Here is a 15095-nt window from a genome sequence, read left to right as displayed (position 1 = left end):
ATTCCCACCAACAGTGTAGGAAGGTTCCCTTTTCTCCAAACCCTCTCAAGCATTTGTTATTTGTAGACTTTTTAATGATGGCCATTCTGACTCGTGTGAGGTGGTACCTCATTGTAGGCATTTAGTTTTGACTTGCATTTCTCTAATGATTAGCGATTCTGAGCATCTTTTCATGTGCCTATGGGCCATCTGTTCTTGGAAGAGCAAAATTTTAGAACCAATTTGCACAGCTTTAAGACTCACTTTCCCTCACGAGAGGAGAGACCATATCTGTTTTCCTCATCAATGTGACCCCAGAGCCTAAGATCGTGCCTGACATATATATCAGGTCTCACTATCCATTTGAGGAACAAATAAATAAACTTGATTACCAGGAGTCCGTAGCTGACCGTATATAATTTTTATTTTCTCAGGAAAAAGAACTCCATGACAATGATAGTGGTACTAAGCACCAGGGAGGGAATCAAACGCTCTGACAGTGCCTTGGTGCCTTAGGGAGGCCCCGTGGCTGTTTTAGATCTCAGTTGTCCCCAAGACAGGTTGTGATGAACGGTATGCATGTCCCTCACAGCTTTCAGTTTCTAAAAACAAATTGCTTTTATAGGTAAAGGGTGAATAGATTCTTCCAGTTAGTTACACTGAGAGATGTAATTAGTGAAGCCTGAGAAAGTGATGGACCTCAAATCAGTTGTATGCTTTAGCTTGTAATGAAACACCAGTAGGTATTTCTCACGAGGTCTTCTTCATCTGTGATTTTGCTTCTTATATCTGCAAATAATCAGGCATTGGAAAACACACACACACACACACACCCCTCTGCAAATACAGTTCACTTATAGGCAGGGTCAACTTACAAATAGGACTTTTTTTGGTTAAAGATCGCACCACACCCACCCCGCACAAACGTTGAAGCTGAGGTAAATGGTTTTATGTGAGACTAGCAGCCAGTTAGACAGACCTTTTAGGAATAAGGTAGATGTGTTGGATAGGCTTGTGGCTCAGAATAAAACAAACACTCAGCAAACCAAACAGCACTCTGGGCTTTCCGAGCTATTGCATTTTCATCAATGTTCTCGAGTTTACTCACAATCCATCTTCCCTTTTAACATTAAAAATAAATCCTCCCTTGAACTTTTGCCCTCTGAAGTTTTGATCTCTGAAGGGTGTTTTTTTTTTTTCCTCTTCTTCTTTGCATTCTCTCAGAATAACTCTACTACCCACAAAGAGTATCTATACTGAGATTAAGCAGGTTTGGAATAAATGCTATTGCCAGGCCCGCTCTAGTTTCCCAGAAACGATGCCTATGTCTCTGGCCTAAACTCCTTCCTACAAGGCCAGTGTACTTGGACCCTGTGCTAAATAGAGTTACATTTTTTTTTTCTTCTCTCTAAAAATAACCCCAAATAAAAGACCCAGAAGAAATATGCCCAAACGAGAGTTAAGTACGGATATGTTGACAGTGGACCAGACCAGGTGTCAGTTCAGAGACTTAAGCTGAAAATCCCTCCTAGAAGCAGAAAAATAGTGATTTTTAAAATTAAGGTGGGAAAGATGTCACTTAAGTATTCCATGTTTATTATAAACAGCTTTAGCTGAGTTTCCTCATTGTGCCAGTGTTAATGAGACCAGATGAGAACCAACCTTTTCTACACTGTAAAGCTCGCCTAGAGCCCTGTCAGGCCTTTATGATCCATTTTCAAGATGATTCTTGTGTTCCACGTGCTCTGAAAGTCACATAGTGGCCTTAACTGAAAACATAGGTGCCTGGCCTAAGTATTTTGAGAAAATCTAAAATAATAAAAGATTGACTTCAGGCAAAGATAATCTTTACCTGCCAAAGAGAACTCCAGAACTCTGTTATGAGAAAATAGATGGTTTTTGTTTGCTGATGCTATTATTTTTATCACCTACGAAAAGCATTAAGATAGGCTCGTGATAAATGCCCCATCCACCATCGGAATTATCTTAGGGCTCCAAAGTCCTTTCCTATTCATTTCTGTTCCTCCGCACTAACACACACACACACACACACACACACACACACACACACACACGCACGCACACACCAATACATTCATGCACATGCATATACACCCATACACATATATACACACACATCCATATACCACACAGATATATGCACACACATACACACATACCACACACATACATACACTCATGGACATACTCTTCTTTCATTCTCTTGGCATCATTTCTTGAATAAATTATTACTTACAGCTGCAAATTTTAAAATCTACATTAAATCTTCATTTTCTCCCTCTAAAATAACAGTGGCTGTTCATCATGCTGTGATCCTTAGAGACTAGCAGAGCCATATTCTATGATTAATATATAATTAATATGCCATTCCATTTCAGGTTTCCCAAACCCTTATTTTTCAAAAAGGAAGTGAATTTTATTTCAATTCTTTATGCTATTTAATAAGTATTCCATGTGATGTTCTCTCTGAAAGATCCATGTTCGTTCACCTATTACTTTTCGCCATTTGAAAATGAGAACTAGTGCACTGATGTTTCTTGTTGGTTAAAGATGAAAGTACCAGCATAAATTAGAGGCCTGGAGAGGGTCAGACATTCTTCTGATAGGTGTGAATGGATTAGAAAATTTAGACCAGACTTTTAGGTTAATTGTAAGATGAAAAGTTATCTCTGCAAAGCAATTTTTTTACATACAGGAAGAGATTAGTTCTCATTTCTGCCCCACATATCGTATTATAAATTTGCGCTTTCCCGAGAAGCGAGATCCTGCATTTTGTTTTAAGTCCAACTGTTAGAGCTGTATTTTTTTTTACCTGTAAAATAATTTTTACAAGGAGCAACACCTCCAACTGTGTTATTTCTTGGAGAGCTTCCTGGAAGCCTGTGAGTTCCCAGTCAGTGAGAATAAGGTTGGTAAACTAAATCAGCTCTTCTCTGAAACCCACGTTTTGTAACTGTGAATGAACAAATACTGATTTCTACTGTAAACATCCCATAACAAATATTGCAAACATTTGAAGCTTGTCGAGCTTCAAATCAACAATTCTTAGAATTACTTTTTTTTAATGATGACATTACAGGAAAACTCTTTGCTCTTTTAGTAAACACAGACTCAGCTTTTTGGTGAGATAAAATATGAGTCCAGATTTAACAAAGTTGACTGTCCTTTTCCTTTAGATCTAATAAACAAGGCACTTTCAAAGCAGTCATGTCTACAGCTTCTCATTCTCTCAAGATTTCTATTCTTTTAAATTGAGGTTGCTTTTTTTAGTTTTTTTTTTTATAGTATTTATATCATATAAATACAGGTTGTAAAATATGGCATCTGATTTTAACTTTAACAAAGGATAACAAAAGTTATTAGGGATAATAATAAATTATCTCAATAACACTAAGTAAAAATGTAAGCAAGTATATTATTTAGTTTACCTGTCACTTTGAATGCTTCTCTGTCACCATGTTTATACCCCAGCAGTCCTATACCCTAGAGTCTCCCAATCTTCCCTTGACCTTGGAGGTAATGTTGAAGGGCTAATTCCTATTTTGGCTAAAGTACTTAAAAATACAAGCCTCTCAAGAATCTTTCAGAGTAAAGAAGAGAAACATAAAATAATTCTTTTGTGAAGCATTGGTGTTCTCTTCTTGACAACACACCCTGATAGTTGTTAAAAGAGCCAAAGATGGTAGCATTTATTTTTAATCTACTATTTATGTACTTATTCACTGTTCTTGGAAAGGGATATAAATTAGCCAGTATTTTTTCTTCCTGAAAATTGAGTGTGTAAAAGTGTGAAATCCCTGGAAAAGCTTTAAAAAAAAATGATGGCCCGTTCATTTAATGCATTTCACAAGAAAAATGCAAAATTAGGAGGCATGCAAACTGGCGCATCTTTGATAAAATTATCATTATGATTAACTGATTTGAAAAATCACAAAACTATTTTTTACACATCAGAACTAAAAACTAAAACCAAATGGTCTTTCAGCCTATTTGCCAATAAAATCTCTAGCAGGTTTTTAAATTTTTTACTTTAAATATTTAAATATGAGCAATCGGGCAATTTTAAATATTTTAAATATTTAAATATGAGCAACTGGGCAATTTTGTCAATATGATTAACTTCTAGGTTGGTGTAATTGGTATACTTCTCAGTCCACAGAGTCAGATGTGCAAGAATCATCACTTTGATTTTCCAAGTCGCAATTAAATTTTTATTTTGAGCTCTCCTTTCATGCGGAAGGAAGACAATATCCATCACTTTGTACCCCACTCACCCAACCTTCCACAGCTTTTCCCTGAAGCTGGTCTAAATTCAAGTAGGAGAAAGCTCTGTAAATTAATAAGTGCTTTAGACAAATGAGAATTTTGTTTTGGTTTTGTTGACATTTTTTTGTGTGTGTTTTTATTGCAGTTAAGAGGAATGGGACTAGGGGAGTAGCTGTGAGAATGAAGGGGAGGGTGGTAATTTTACAAGTTAATTCAGGAGATGTAATCCCAGGATATGCAGCAGAAGAGAAGGGAGAACTCATGGAGGACTCTGAATCATCTCACTGGTGGATGGTGGTAAACTGATTGGTGATGGAACAGGACCAAGACAGACCGGTGGGTTATGAGTTCTCTTTAGATGTGTTGATTTTACATAGCTTTTGGGACACTCAGTTGGAGAAAACCTAGAAATACAAGTTGTAAGCTTCTAGAAATATAAATTGGGTATGCAGGTGAGAAACATGGCTTGAAGGTGCAGCTTAGATTGTCATCCTCATACGTGAGAGATGAAACCCTAAGAATGAATGCAATTACACAGATGAGGAGGGTGCAGTGTTAAGACAAAGCAGTTGAGGAGAGACCCCAAGGGACACCACTTTTCAGAGGGGAACAGAAGAAGAGCCAATGGTGGAGAGCAAGAAGAAACAGAGAGGAGAGACTAGAGCAGAAAAAGCCAAGGGAGTGTAAAGAAGGAAGCGGTCCACACTGTGAAATGCTGCCAGGCTGACTCAGACGACGTATTAGATTTGGCAACTAGGAGATCATTCGATGGCTTTTGAGAAATCTGTTTCAGTAGGGAAGAGGAAAAAAAGCCAGACTGTGGGGTGACTGAGCTGTGAAGTGTGAACAGTCATCAGGGAGTAATCTCCTCAAAGATTTTAGCAATAAAGAGAAGGAACAAGTTAGGGGAGCCGATTATAGGAAAAGTTTGGACAAAGGACGCATTGGTTTGGGGTTAACGTTTGTTATTGTTTCGTTTCATTTTTAATCTGGAGGAGACGAGCATAATTTTAAACTGAGGACGGATCAAAGAGAGAGAAAGAGAATGCAGAATAGGAGCTAAATATATGTATATATTTATACATACATACATATGTGTGATGGAGTTGAGTCCCAGCAGAGGTAGAAGGAGGTGGTGGGACCATGAGAACTGGATCATACTTAGCCTTAGACAAGAGTTTCTCCTGAGAATCAGTAGGGAAAGGAGAAGTTATGTGGGTGCCGTATAAGATAAGGTGAGAACTTAGATTATCGGTGTAGCCCCTGAGATACACAGCATGCATTTAATAATCTTGCCCTCTATTTCCAGAAAGAAGGGTGGCAATAATAAACCATGATGGATAATCATTGATAATTTTGGTGTAAGTCACACCAAAATTGATATGCACCTTTCCCATAAAAGATATTCCATGTAATGCAGTAAAGCAAATGAGCCTATTGGTTTTACTATTCCTGTACAGTGCACCTTTGTGTCCAAAGACACATGCCAGCTTCTTGTTTAATTCTGCTATAAAATATCTGCTCAGTCCTCTGGAGAAAAAAAAAAAGAGGAAGAAAGTTAACAGCAGAGGGCTGTGACCAAAGTGAAAATATCTAAATGTCGGCAGTAGCGTTTGGAGTGACCACCTTTGGGTGGTCTCCTTCCAGGTCTCTTGGTGACCTGAAATTTCTGCCTCATGTCTTGAGAAAAGAAGTGAGGCTTGACCCTCAGAAGGAAGGCGCCTTGATTGTGGTGAGCACATAAAACAATGACAAATGTAACAAAAGGGTGTTTTAGTGTCGGATTTTTTTTTCTCTTTATGTCACTAAATTATAAAAGTAATGACTGCTTAATAACGAAATTAAAATTACAGGCATGTATAACATAGGGATCAACCACCTCCCACACCTGTCACCATTCTATTACCCCTGCCTGGATTTGGGTATAAGGAGTTTAGTGCTTCACCTTTCTGAATTTGTCTGTATGTGCATTTACAACTAAGTAAGTGGGATCCTACTATGACTGTTCTCCAACTTGATTTTGTCATTTTATTATATGTTATAGAGATCTTCCCGTGTCGGTGCACATTGGATGCTTCCTGGGCTTTTTGACAGCTGCAGAAAATTCCACTTTATTGCAGCACAATTTATTTAGTCATTCCCCCAAAAGAGGAACGTTTAAACAGTCTCAGGAGTTTTACCACATCAAAACCACAGTAAATATCTCTGTACATACATCTTTGCACTCTTGTTTTTTCTTGAATCAATTCTTAGAAGTGAAGACAAATCACTGGGTCAGAGGGCATGTGCATTTTCAGTTTTGATACTAATTTCCAGTTTGTCCTCCTAAAAAAGACCCACTATGCCCTTTATCCTCCTACCAAAGTTTTAAAGAATGTGTTTTCCTTATGCTCTAGGCAATGCCAAGTGTTAATAATCTTTAATATTTCCTCACTTACTGATGAAGAAAATGTGAGCGTAAATGCAGGGACATCAGGGGAGCTTACCCTTCTGGAAAAGCAGAAGGGGATCATCTGTGGGGATTGAAGAGAAGGGAGAGGGATGATGCTGAAGGACTAGGAAACTTTAGGGGACGGCCACTTGGGTGACGTGGGACAGGAGCTGAGCCAGAATATGTCTAAGCAGCTGTAAAGGCCAGAGGAAATGGAAAAAAAAAAAAAGCTCAAAAGATTTTATGAAGTAAATACAGTTATTTATGTGAATTCTCTGGTTTTGGAGCAAGAACAATAACAAGAAAATGGATGGCTGGGAGGATTGAAGGTTGGTCAAGTTGGTGTTGTAACAGAGTTAACTGGTGAGAAATAGAAACTTCTCCTGGTGGAGTGATGACCTGGAGGTCTAGAAGTGGGACCAGGAGAAGTGAGTCAAGGAGAAGGGATGCTAGAGCAGAAGAAAATAGAAGGTTCACAAGATCACAGTTAGCTCACAGTCAGGTGAGAGGCAAGGTTGAAGGAAAGTGCAGGAGTTGGAGCAACTCAGATAGCTGGTGATGATCAGAGAGTCACTTCTGAGTTGTCAGCACGGCAATGGAGCAGCTTCGGGCTACGATGGGATGTGGGGAACAGAGTAGGTGCTACAGTGAAATAGAGCTCAAGGTTGCCAGAGAGCATCAGGCAGAGCCAGGACAAAGGGGCGCTAGCCGGGTCATCCTCTGGGATGGCAGGATAGGCTGGAACCAGATGTGATAGGCCTCGAGGGTGCTTGAAGGCATGAATGATCTGGAGGTTGGTGGAAGATGGTTGATGATGGAAGACAGGTGGCAGTGGGTAACGAGAGACAAGAACTGGTCAGTAGGTGACTGTGAAGGAGGCACAGCCTACCAGTCCTTACAAGGGTTTGTGTGTTGAGGGTCGCAGTAGTGGGAAGAAGGAAGTATTTATCTTCTGGGGTTGCTTTGAGGATTAAACTAAATATCACATTTTAAACATGAAGCATTTGTTACTGAAACACAGTTCAGTGTGCAAAATATGACAGCTATGATGACTCACATCATAGAGAATTTAAAAATACATATCCATTTTGGGCTTCCCTGGTGGCGCAGTGGTTGAGAGTCCACCTGCCGATGCAGGGGACACGGGTTCGTGCCCCGGTCCGGGAAGATCCCACATGCCGCGGAGCGGCTGGGCCCGTGAGCCATGGCCGCTGAGCCTGCGCGTCCGGAGCCTGTGCTCCGCAACGGGAGAGGCCACAACAGTGAGGGGCCCGCGTACCGCAAAAAAAAAAAAAAAAAAAATCCATTTTAAAGATACAAATCTTCACAATATTGTAAATTCTAACTGAAAAATACATTGGGCATACGGACAATCTCTCAACACACAGACAGAACCTTCTTATGTGGATACAAACAGAGATCCTAGGAAAAAAGCCAACTCCGTGGTTTTAATGGTTTCTCACACACAAAATCAAATATAGAAATTCACACTTTAAATCTCTTAAAATGAGAAACTGTTTCTGTCCTTAAAGTTTGCGTTGTCTTCTGACTTATGCTCAGGTCTTGCTATTTTAAAATAAGACCAAATTATATCAGATAAGAACAATTAGGGACCATTGAAGTCCGATTCTGTTCAGTGAAGCTATTGATTCTGTGAGTGTTAGATGTTCAGAGTTAGTCTCCACCGGTTTGTTCGTGGATGATTTAATAAAGCTGCCCCTACCACACTTCTCTTCCACTGTACCTGATGGTGCTGGGGAGTCTTTGCAGGCTGACCAAGTGCAAGTCAGATAAATACACTCCAGTTCTGGAAAGACATCCTCCCCTTAGGTTATCACCAGTGCCTTTGATAGGTGTCTTAGCCTCAATCATAGCAGTTAACCACATATATAACCTACCTTTTTTTTTTTTTTAGCATTTTAAAAACCCTTTAATTGAAGTATCTGTACACAAATACATACATACATGTATAGGCATTTAAATTTTCAAACTCTTTATTGAAGTTATATATGTAAGGGTATAGCTCATTAATTTTCACAAACTAAAAACACATAACTTGCACCCAGATCATGAAACAGAATATTACCATAGCACTAGTACCCCAGACTTCCCGCTCTGCTCCCTTTTAGACAATAACAGTTGTAGAGATATAACTTATCTTTATATCCCTTTGGTTTTTAGTGTGTTGGGTTATTTTTTTTCCCTGTGAAGGTAATTTGTTGTTCTACTCATGACTTATTCACCAATATTTTTAGCAAAGCAATGAGATTTTTGGCAGCATTAATTCCTAAAAGTAGAGGCTAACCTATTATTTAAGCTTTGTTAGGAATTCACACGCTGGACTGTTTCAGGTTTTGTTGTGTTCCCTCTACCCTTTCTGCCTTGCTTTCCCAGGCTAACTCTTGACAATCCCTCAAGATTCAATTCAGGGATCTTCCTCAGTGGTTTCCTTGAAGTCCTAGATTGAACTAAGTGCCCCTTACCTCGTTTCCCAAAAGGTGACCACATTATATGAACGTGACCTTCTAATGGGTCTATCTCTCCTGCTACACAGGAGCCTGGAGAGCAGGGACTTGTTTCAATCCTCTTTGCTCTCCCAACATCCAATAGGCATTTAAGACACAGAGCCTAAGGCCTGTAAAATATGTGAGATCTGAAATAAAATACTGCAGATATTATATAATATGTATAATATATGATATTATATAATATGATATATAATAAAATATAATATATAATAAAATGGTGTGAGCCCATGATATGAAAAGAAAAGCACAAAATCTAAATTAGTACTAGTTTTATGGGATATCTTCAAAATGTAACATTAAGTCAACTGATCAACTAGAATTCAATTTGTAGTTTATATAAAAATTTAAGTGTTAAATCACAAGAACTAAATAATTCATTCTCAAAGACTCATGATTATAAAAGTTATATAAACCAAACTCACCATTACATTTAATATAGGAAATAGGGATAGCTGGATGTTTGATAATACACGATATGTTTTCTAAGAGGCAGCGTGCCCAGGGCCAACCACGTCCCCCGCCAAACATACAGTGCCTGGAACCCAGCAGGAACTCACGAATGTTTGTTGAGATGTTCCTGCTAAATTTCATTTCAATTCTGCAAGCACTGCTCAGAGATATTATAGCCGAGCCCTTGCTGGGGGGCTCAGGTTGATCATGTAATAAAGATTCCATCCTGCAAGGAGCTTGAAATGTAGTAGTGGGAAAGACAAACAAGTATAGACCAACCAAGAATGACATTTCCTTTTGCCTTCTATTTACCTATCCCGTTGAGAAAACTTCCATCCATGAACACAGTTTGCACTAGGACATTCAGACTTTATAAAAGGACTGCGCAGCCCCATCTCTGTAGGCAAAACTTCCTGAGCAAATTTGAGTCTGTTTTCCATTTTCTAAGATGGGATGCAATTGGTGAACATCTTTCCATTGACAGTAGTCCAGGTAAACATTTAGCAAAGATCACAGATCTAGGAAGGCCCACATTCCTGAATAAGATACTGGAATAGATACTCCATCGTTGCGTATCTCTTTTTGTAGTTTGACCCTTGAAATAATAACAAATTTAAAAGTACGTCTCTGGACAGCTCTTCTGCCTCACCTGATGAAAATTCTGGTTCTTTGTGCAGGACAGTCTTCTTTCCCGCAATCATCATGCCGACCCACAACTCTTCCACACACCTTTTAAAGCCTAGCCCAAATTCCACTGCCTTCTGAAAGACTCTCCTGAACTTCTCCTTTCTACTTTCAAGAGAGGTAACCTTTCTCTTCTCTGAACTCCCATTCCACTTACTGTCTGCTCTGAGATCGTTTTGCAAGCTTGCATTTTCCCTCGACTTGATTATAAGGCCATGTTTGAAAGGGACAGATCCCATCTTGCTCATTGTTCCCTTCCCCACAATGTCTGTTGTGTATGGGGTTTTCCATGAACAGTCGCTGAACACAAAGGTTGAGCTTGGGGGTCTAACTCAAATGTATACGTGCACAGGAGGGTGTGGAATAAGGATTTGGTGCATATCACCATAGTTACAATAAACTTTTCTTGTACCTCACAAGGAGGTATTCCTCACAACCAATTTCTAACATTTTTTTTTAGGTGGTCTTCAGTTTTTGATGTTTTTGGTGTTTGTTTCCTGTGGGGTGTTTCAATTTTGGAGATTTATCAGTGAAACTAATCTATCATTTGGGCTAAGAAATTATCGTCATCCACACAGTCTTAAAGGGAGTTGTAGTACTCTATGGTGAACCACTTCCTTGCCTGACCTCCTTTAAAGCATGTGATACTGATTTCACTAATTTGTTAGCACCCTCTAATACTCTGCGGGTCACTCTGCATCTTGAAACCAACTGACTGAAGGAGCAAATAGAATAACTGAAAATAGCCTCTTGCCCACTAGAGACCCAATCAAATGCCATAGCTCCTGTAAAGACTCTTCTTTGAATCCTGTGTTCTTCCCTTCTCTAACATGTTGGCTACTTTCTCAGTTGTAATGGGGCAGGGTGCGGGGAGTTGCAGAGGACCCTGGTAGTATTACATGTACAAAGCCATACGCTGAAGGCTCTGCTCCTTCTTCAAGATAATCCACTCCCCCGAAATGATTTTCCCCTAACCATTTCCTGCCTGCTCTCAGTTCAGTGTTTCTCAAACGTCAAACATTCCTTTCCCATATAATCTTCAAGACTTTTTTGGGGAACTACCTGTATTAGTTTTTACTTAATCATTTTCTTTATTATTTCCTCTTTTTTACTTAAGTAAAGCCTCACCTTAGTCCCCCAACCTTACCCAAGATTTATAGAGTAGGGGAATCTGGGGCTTCCTAAATCCCTCCACTTCGTCCCTCAGATTCTATCTTGGCCAGAGAACCTTGCACACAAAGGGACTCTGTAAATAGTGGCGAAAGGAGCAATGTGTCAATGCTGCTAAGAAGACCACGATCAACTTCCCGTTCCTCCTTTTGCCTAGTCTAGGTTTTAAACACCCTGAAATTGGTGGCCGCAGTGTTAAGACTAGTAATTTATAAACTCATAAAAGTCTCATTTTGTAGTAATCTAAAAAGACAGAGTTGATCTTCCTTTTATTGGTATTGAACTATGCTAAAAGGTATATAATGGCCTTGTTTGTACGCCTCCCATAATGCAGTCCTTCCAAATGGACATACACATGGATGCACACACACAAACACATTTTTTAAATTGTCACAGTGATTAAAAAAAAATAGAATGAGGCTGAGAAGCTCACTGCTAAAGTAGGGTGGAGATGTTCTTCCTCACAGCTTGAACTGTTTGCTTTGGTAATCAACTCAAGCTAGTAAACATCCCAAAGCATGGGCTCAGTCTTTTCCCGAGCCAAATTCATCACTTTAAGCCCAAAATACATGTTCATATTTGCTGACACTATTTAGACAGCTTATGTACCAACATTCAACTCAGCTGGGTAGATGGGCTAACAGTGATATTATAACATCCTTGGTACAGAAGATTTTAGATTAAAATAGAATTTTAAGTTAAAATAACCAGCTGATGTAGCTTTGCATAACAAAGAATCACCAAGCCCCAAACATATTCGCCAATGAAATACTTGCATCATCCACCCACTGCTTTGGTTCCCCTGCATTAATAACACTTAGTAATAAGCACAGGAGTTTGCCAGCAGGAAAATGCACTTAAGTTTCCTTAGAAATGCAGACTGGTGAACAACTTTGTTCATTTAAATGTCATAAAAGTGTTTATGAAATTCCTTCTTTACTTTGCGTCCACAGCACCTAGTAAAGTGACCTTTCTCTATGTGAATTCAATGAATACCTACTGCAGTAAGAAAAGAACCAAAGATTTTGAGGATTAACTATTGAAATGGAATATGTCTAGCCTATTGGAGGCACTAAGTAATGGCAACTATTATTATCAAATTAGACCAGCACTCATTGAACAGAAATGTAAGGGATGGCATGGTAAAGCAGAAATTTAACTGAGCTTGGAGGGAGTCATAATGGGAGGCTGAGAACCTGCCCTTTAGACCCTGCAGGGAGACAGAGATTCTGCCCAGATACTACTGGGAGGCCAGTGAAGTGGGGCATACCCAAGCCACTGCCACCAGGCCATCCTTCCATGCCTGGGAGTGCTCCGTTACACACAGGAGAGCCTTGTCAGCTGTTCATGTCCCTGAGGATTGAGGTCCTTCCACGGGCAACTGCCTGCATATCGTTCCTGGGTCATCCAAGCAAAGGACTCTTGACTGTGCCCCAAGATTTTGCGAAGCCCCATCCAAATTGGAAAACTGCTCTTTCAACCCCTGCTTTTCAAGTAATGGGAACCTCATAAGCTCCCCTAAACAGAGGGTGAGAGGCCTTACTTACAGAGGGGAAGAGAAAGACCTGTCGCCTGTATTTGGTTGGAACGAAATGGTCAAGAAACTCTTGCCAGTAAGTCATGAGATTTGGATTCCAGACCTGGTTCTGCTGCTTCTCTGGCCAAGACAGTTTACTTTTCTGAGCTGCCTTTCCTCATCTGAAAGTATTATTTCCTTCTAGCTCTTACTTTGTCTGAATTGAAAATTATCCATTTAAATTAATTCCATTTTACCGTATTGACCGTTTAACTAGTAAATGTTTTCATTGCCACACCTCTTTTTCTAAAGACATCATCCATTCATAAGTTAGCTTTATTCTACAGAATTTATCTGCTGCCACTTTATTCTAGCAGTTAAAGTGTCCAGTTAAAAAAGTATTGAGCTCAGTTCTTGGGACAATTACTAAGCTTTGTACATAATTTAGTATATAATTTATATTAAATAAAATGAATGTGGTGATAAATGAAAAGAAAAATGAAATTCTTGAAACCAGAATATGATTTAACATGCACTGTACCAGAATAGTTCACACCTGCTTTCTGGTTTTGCTCTTAAAAACATATTTGTATTAGTTTCATCACTGACTCAAGCTTCAGATGCCCCCACCTAGCCCTCTGAAGTCTTGGACATGTGACCTTGGCTCTCAGTCTCTTCATCCATAAATTAACCAAGTGGAACCAGGTCTCTAAAATCTTGTCTAGGTGTTTAGGTTCCAATTGCGATATTTTTTTTTTCAATTGTGATCCATTTTAAATTGCATTGTGTAGTAGCCAAAATCAACATAAGCCCCATAAGCATTATCTAAATTAGCTTATCTTCTCCTGAGCAGGGATAATGCCAAATATCCTCTCCTCAGTTTTGAGCCTCCCAGATTCTCAGAAAGCTCCCGGCTCTGTGCTCCTTCTCATTTCAATGTCTATCATGAGAGGCTCACTTTTTAGCCTCCCCAGTGATTGTATCTGCTCGTGTTTCTGTCTTCTGAGCCTCTGAAATGCCCACTGAATGGCCTAGGCCCATATTCATTGCCTTTGACCCACCCAGCCCAACACCTCCATCCCCCTCCTCCACCCCCTCCCCCTCCTCCACCCCCTCCCCTCTCCACTCCCCCTCCCCCCCCACCCCCCCCACCCCGCCAGTATTTGCAATAATGCATCTCTTCCTACACCTCTGCTTCTTCTAGGGCAGTGTTTCTTTTTTATATAAATTTATTTGGGGCTGCATTGGGTCTTTGTTGCTGTGCGCAGGCTTTCTCTAGTTGTGGCGAGCGCGGGGGGGCTACTCTTCGTTGCGGTGTGTGGGCTTCTCATTGCGGTGGCTTCTCTTGTGGAGCACGGGCTCCAGGTGCACAGGCTTCAGTAGTTGTGGCCTATGGGCTCAGTAGTTGTGGCTTGCGGGCTCTAGAGCGCAGGCTCGGTAGTTGTGGCGCACGGGCTTAGTTGCTCCGTGGCACGTGGGACCTTCCAGGACCACAGATTGAACCCATGTCCCCTGCATTGGCAGGCAGATTCTTAACCACTGAGCCACCAGGGAAGTCCCAAGGACAGTGTTTCTTAAAGAGTGATCCGTGATCAATCCTGGAGGGTCGGTAAAAGATGCAGATTCCAAACCCAGAGTGATTCAGGATTTCTGGGGGTTAGGCCAGGGAAGCATTTGTACAACACGCTCCCCTGATGATCTAGGCATAATAGTTTGAAATTCACTGCTCTTTCACTAATTCCGTTTGCAATTTTTTTTTTTTAAGGAAAAAGGTGCTATATTAGACATTTTTACCAAGAATGTAAGAGGGGAAAAAATGGGAGCGGTGGGGAGTGAGTCGTTCAAAGCTCTATCCAGGAACCTGGCAGCACTGGTGCTGTTGGCCTATCTTGGCCAAGTAGGAACAGTTGGGAGAGAAGAGAAATAAGTCTGGGACGCCCCACGAGACCGTTAAAAGGTCGGGTGTCAACGGTCGAGGCCACGGCCCTCGGGGCCGCCAGGTCACAGGAAGTGCAGGGCAAGCCCTGAGCAGCAAAGCAGACCCAGATGC

Source organism: Tursiops truncatus, chromosome 10 (genome assembly GCF_011762595.2).
Source record: "Tursiops truncatus isolate mTurTru1 chromosome 10, mTurTru1.mat.Y, whole genome shotgun sequence".
NCBI classification, from domain to species: domain Eukaryota; kingdom Metazoa; phylum Chordata; class Mammalia; order Artiodactyla; family Delphinidae; genus Tursiops; species Tursiops truncatus.
This window is presented reverse-complemented; position numbering follows the sequence as displayed.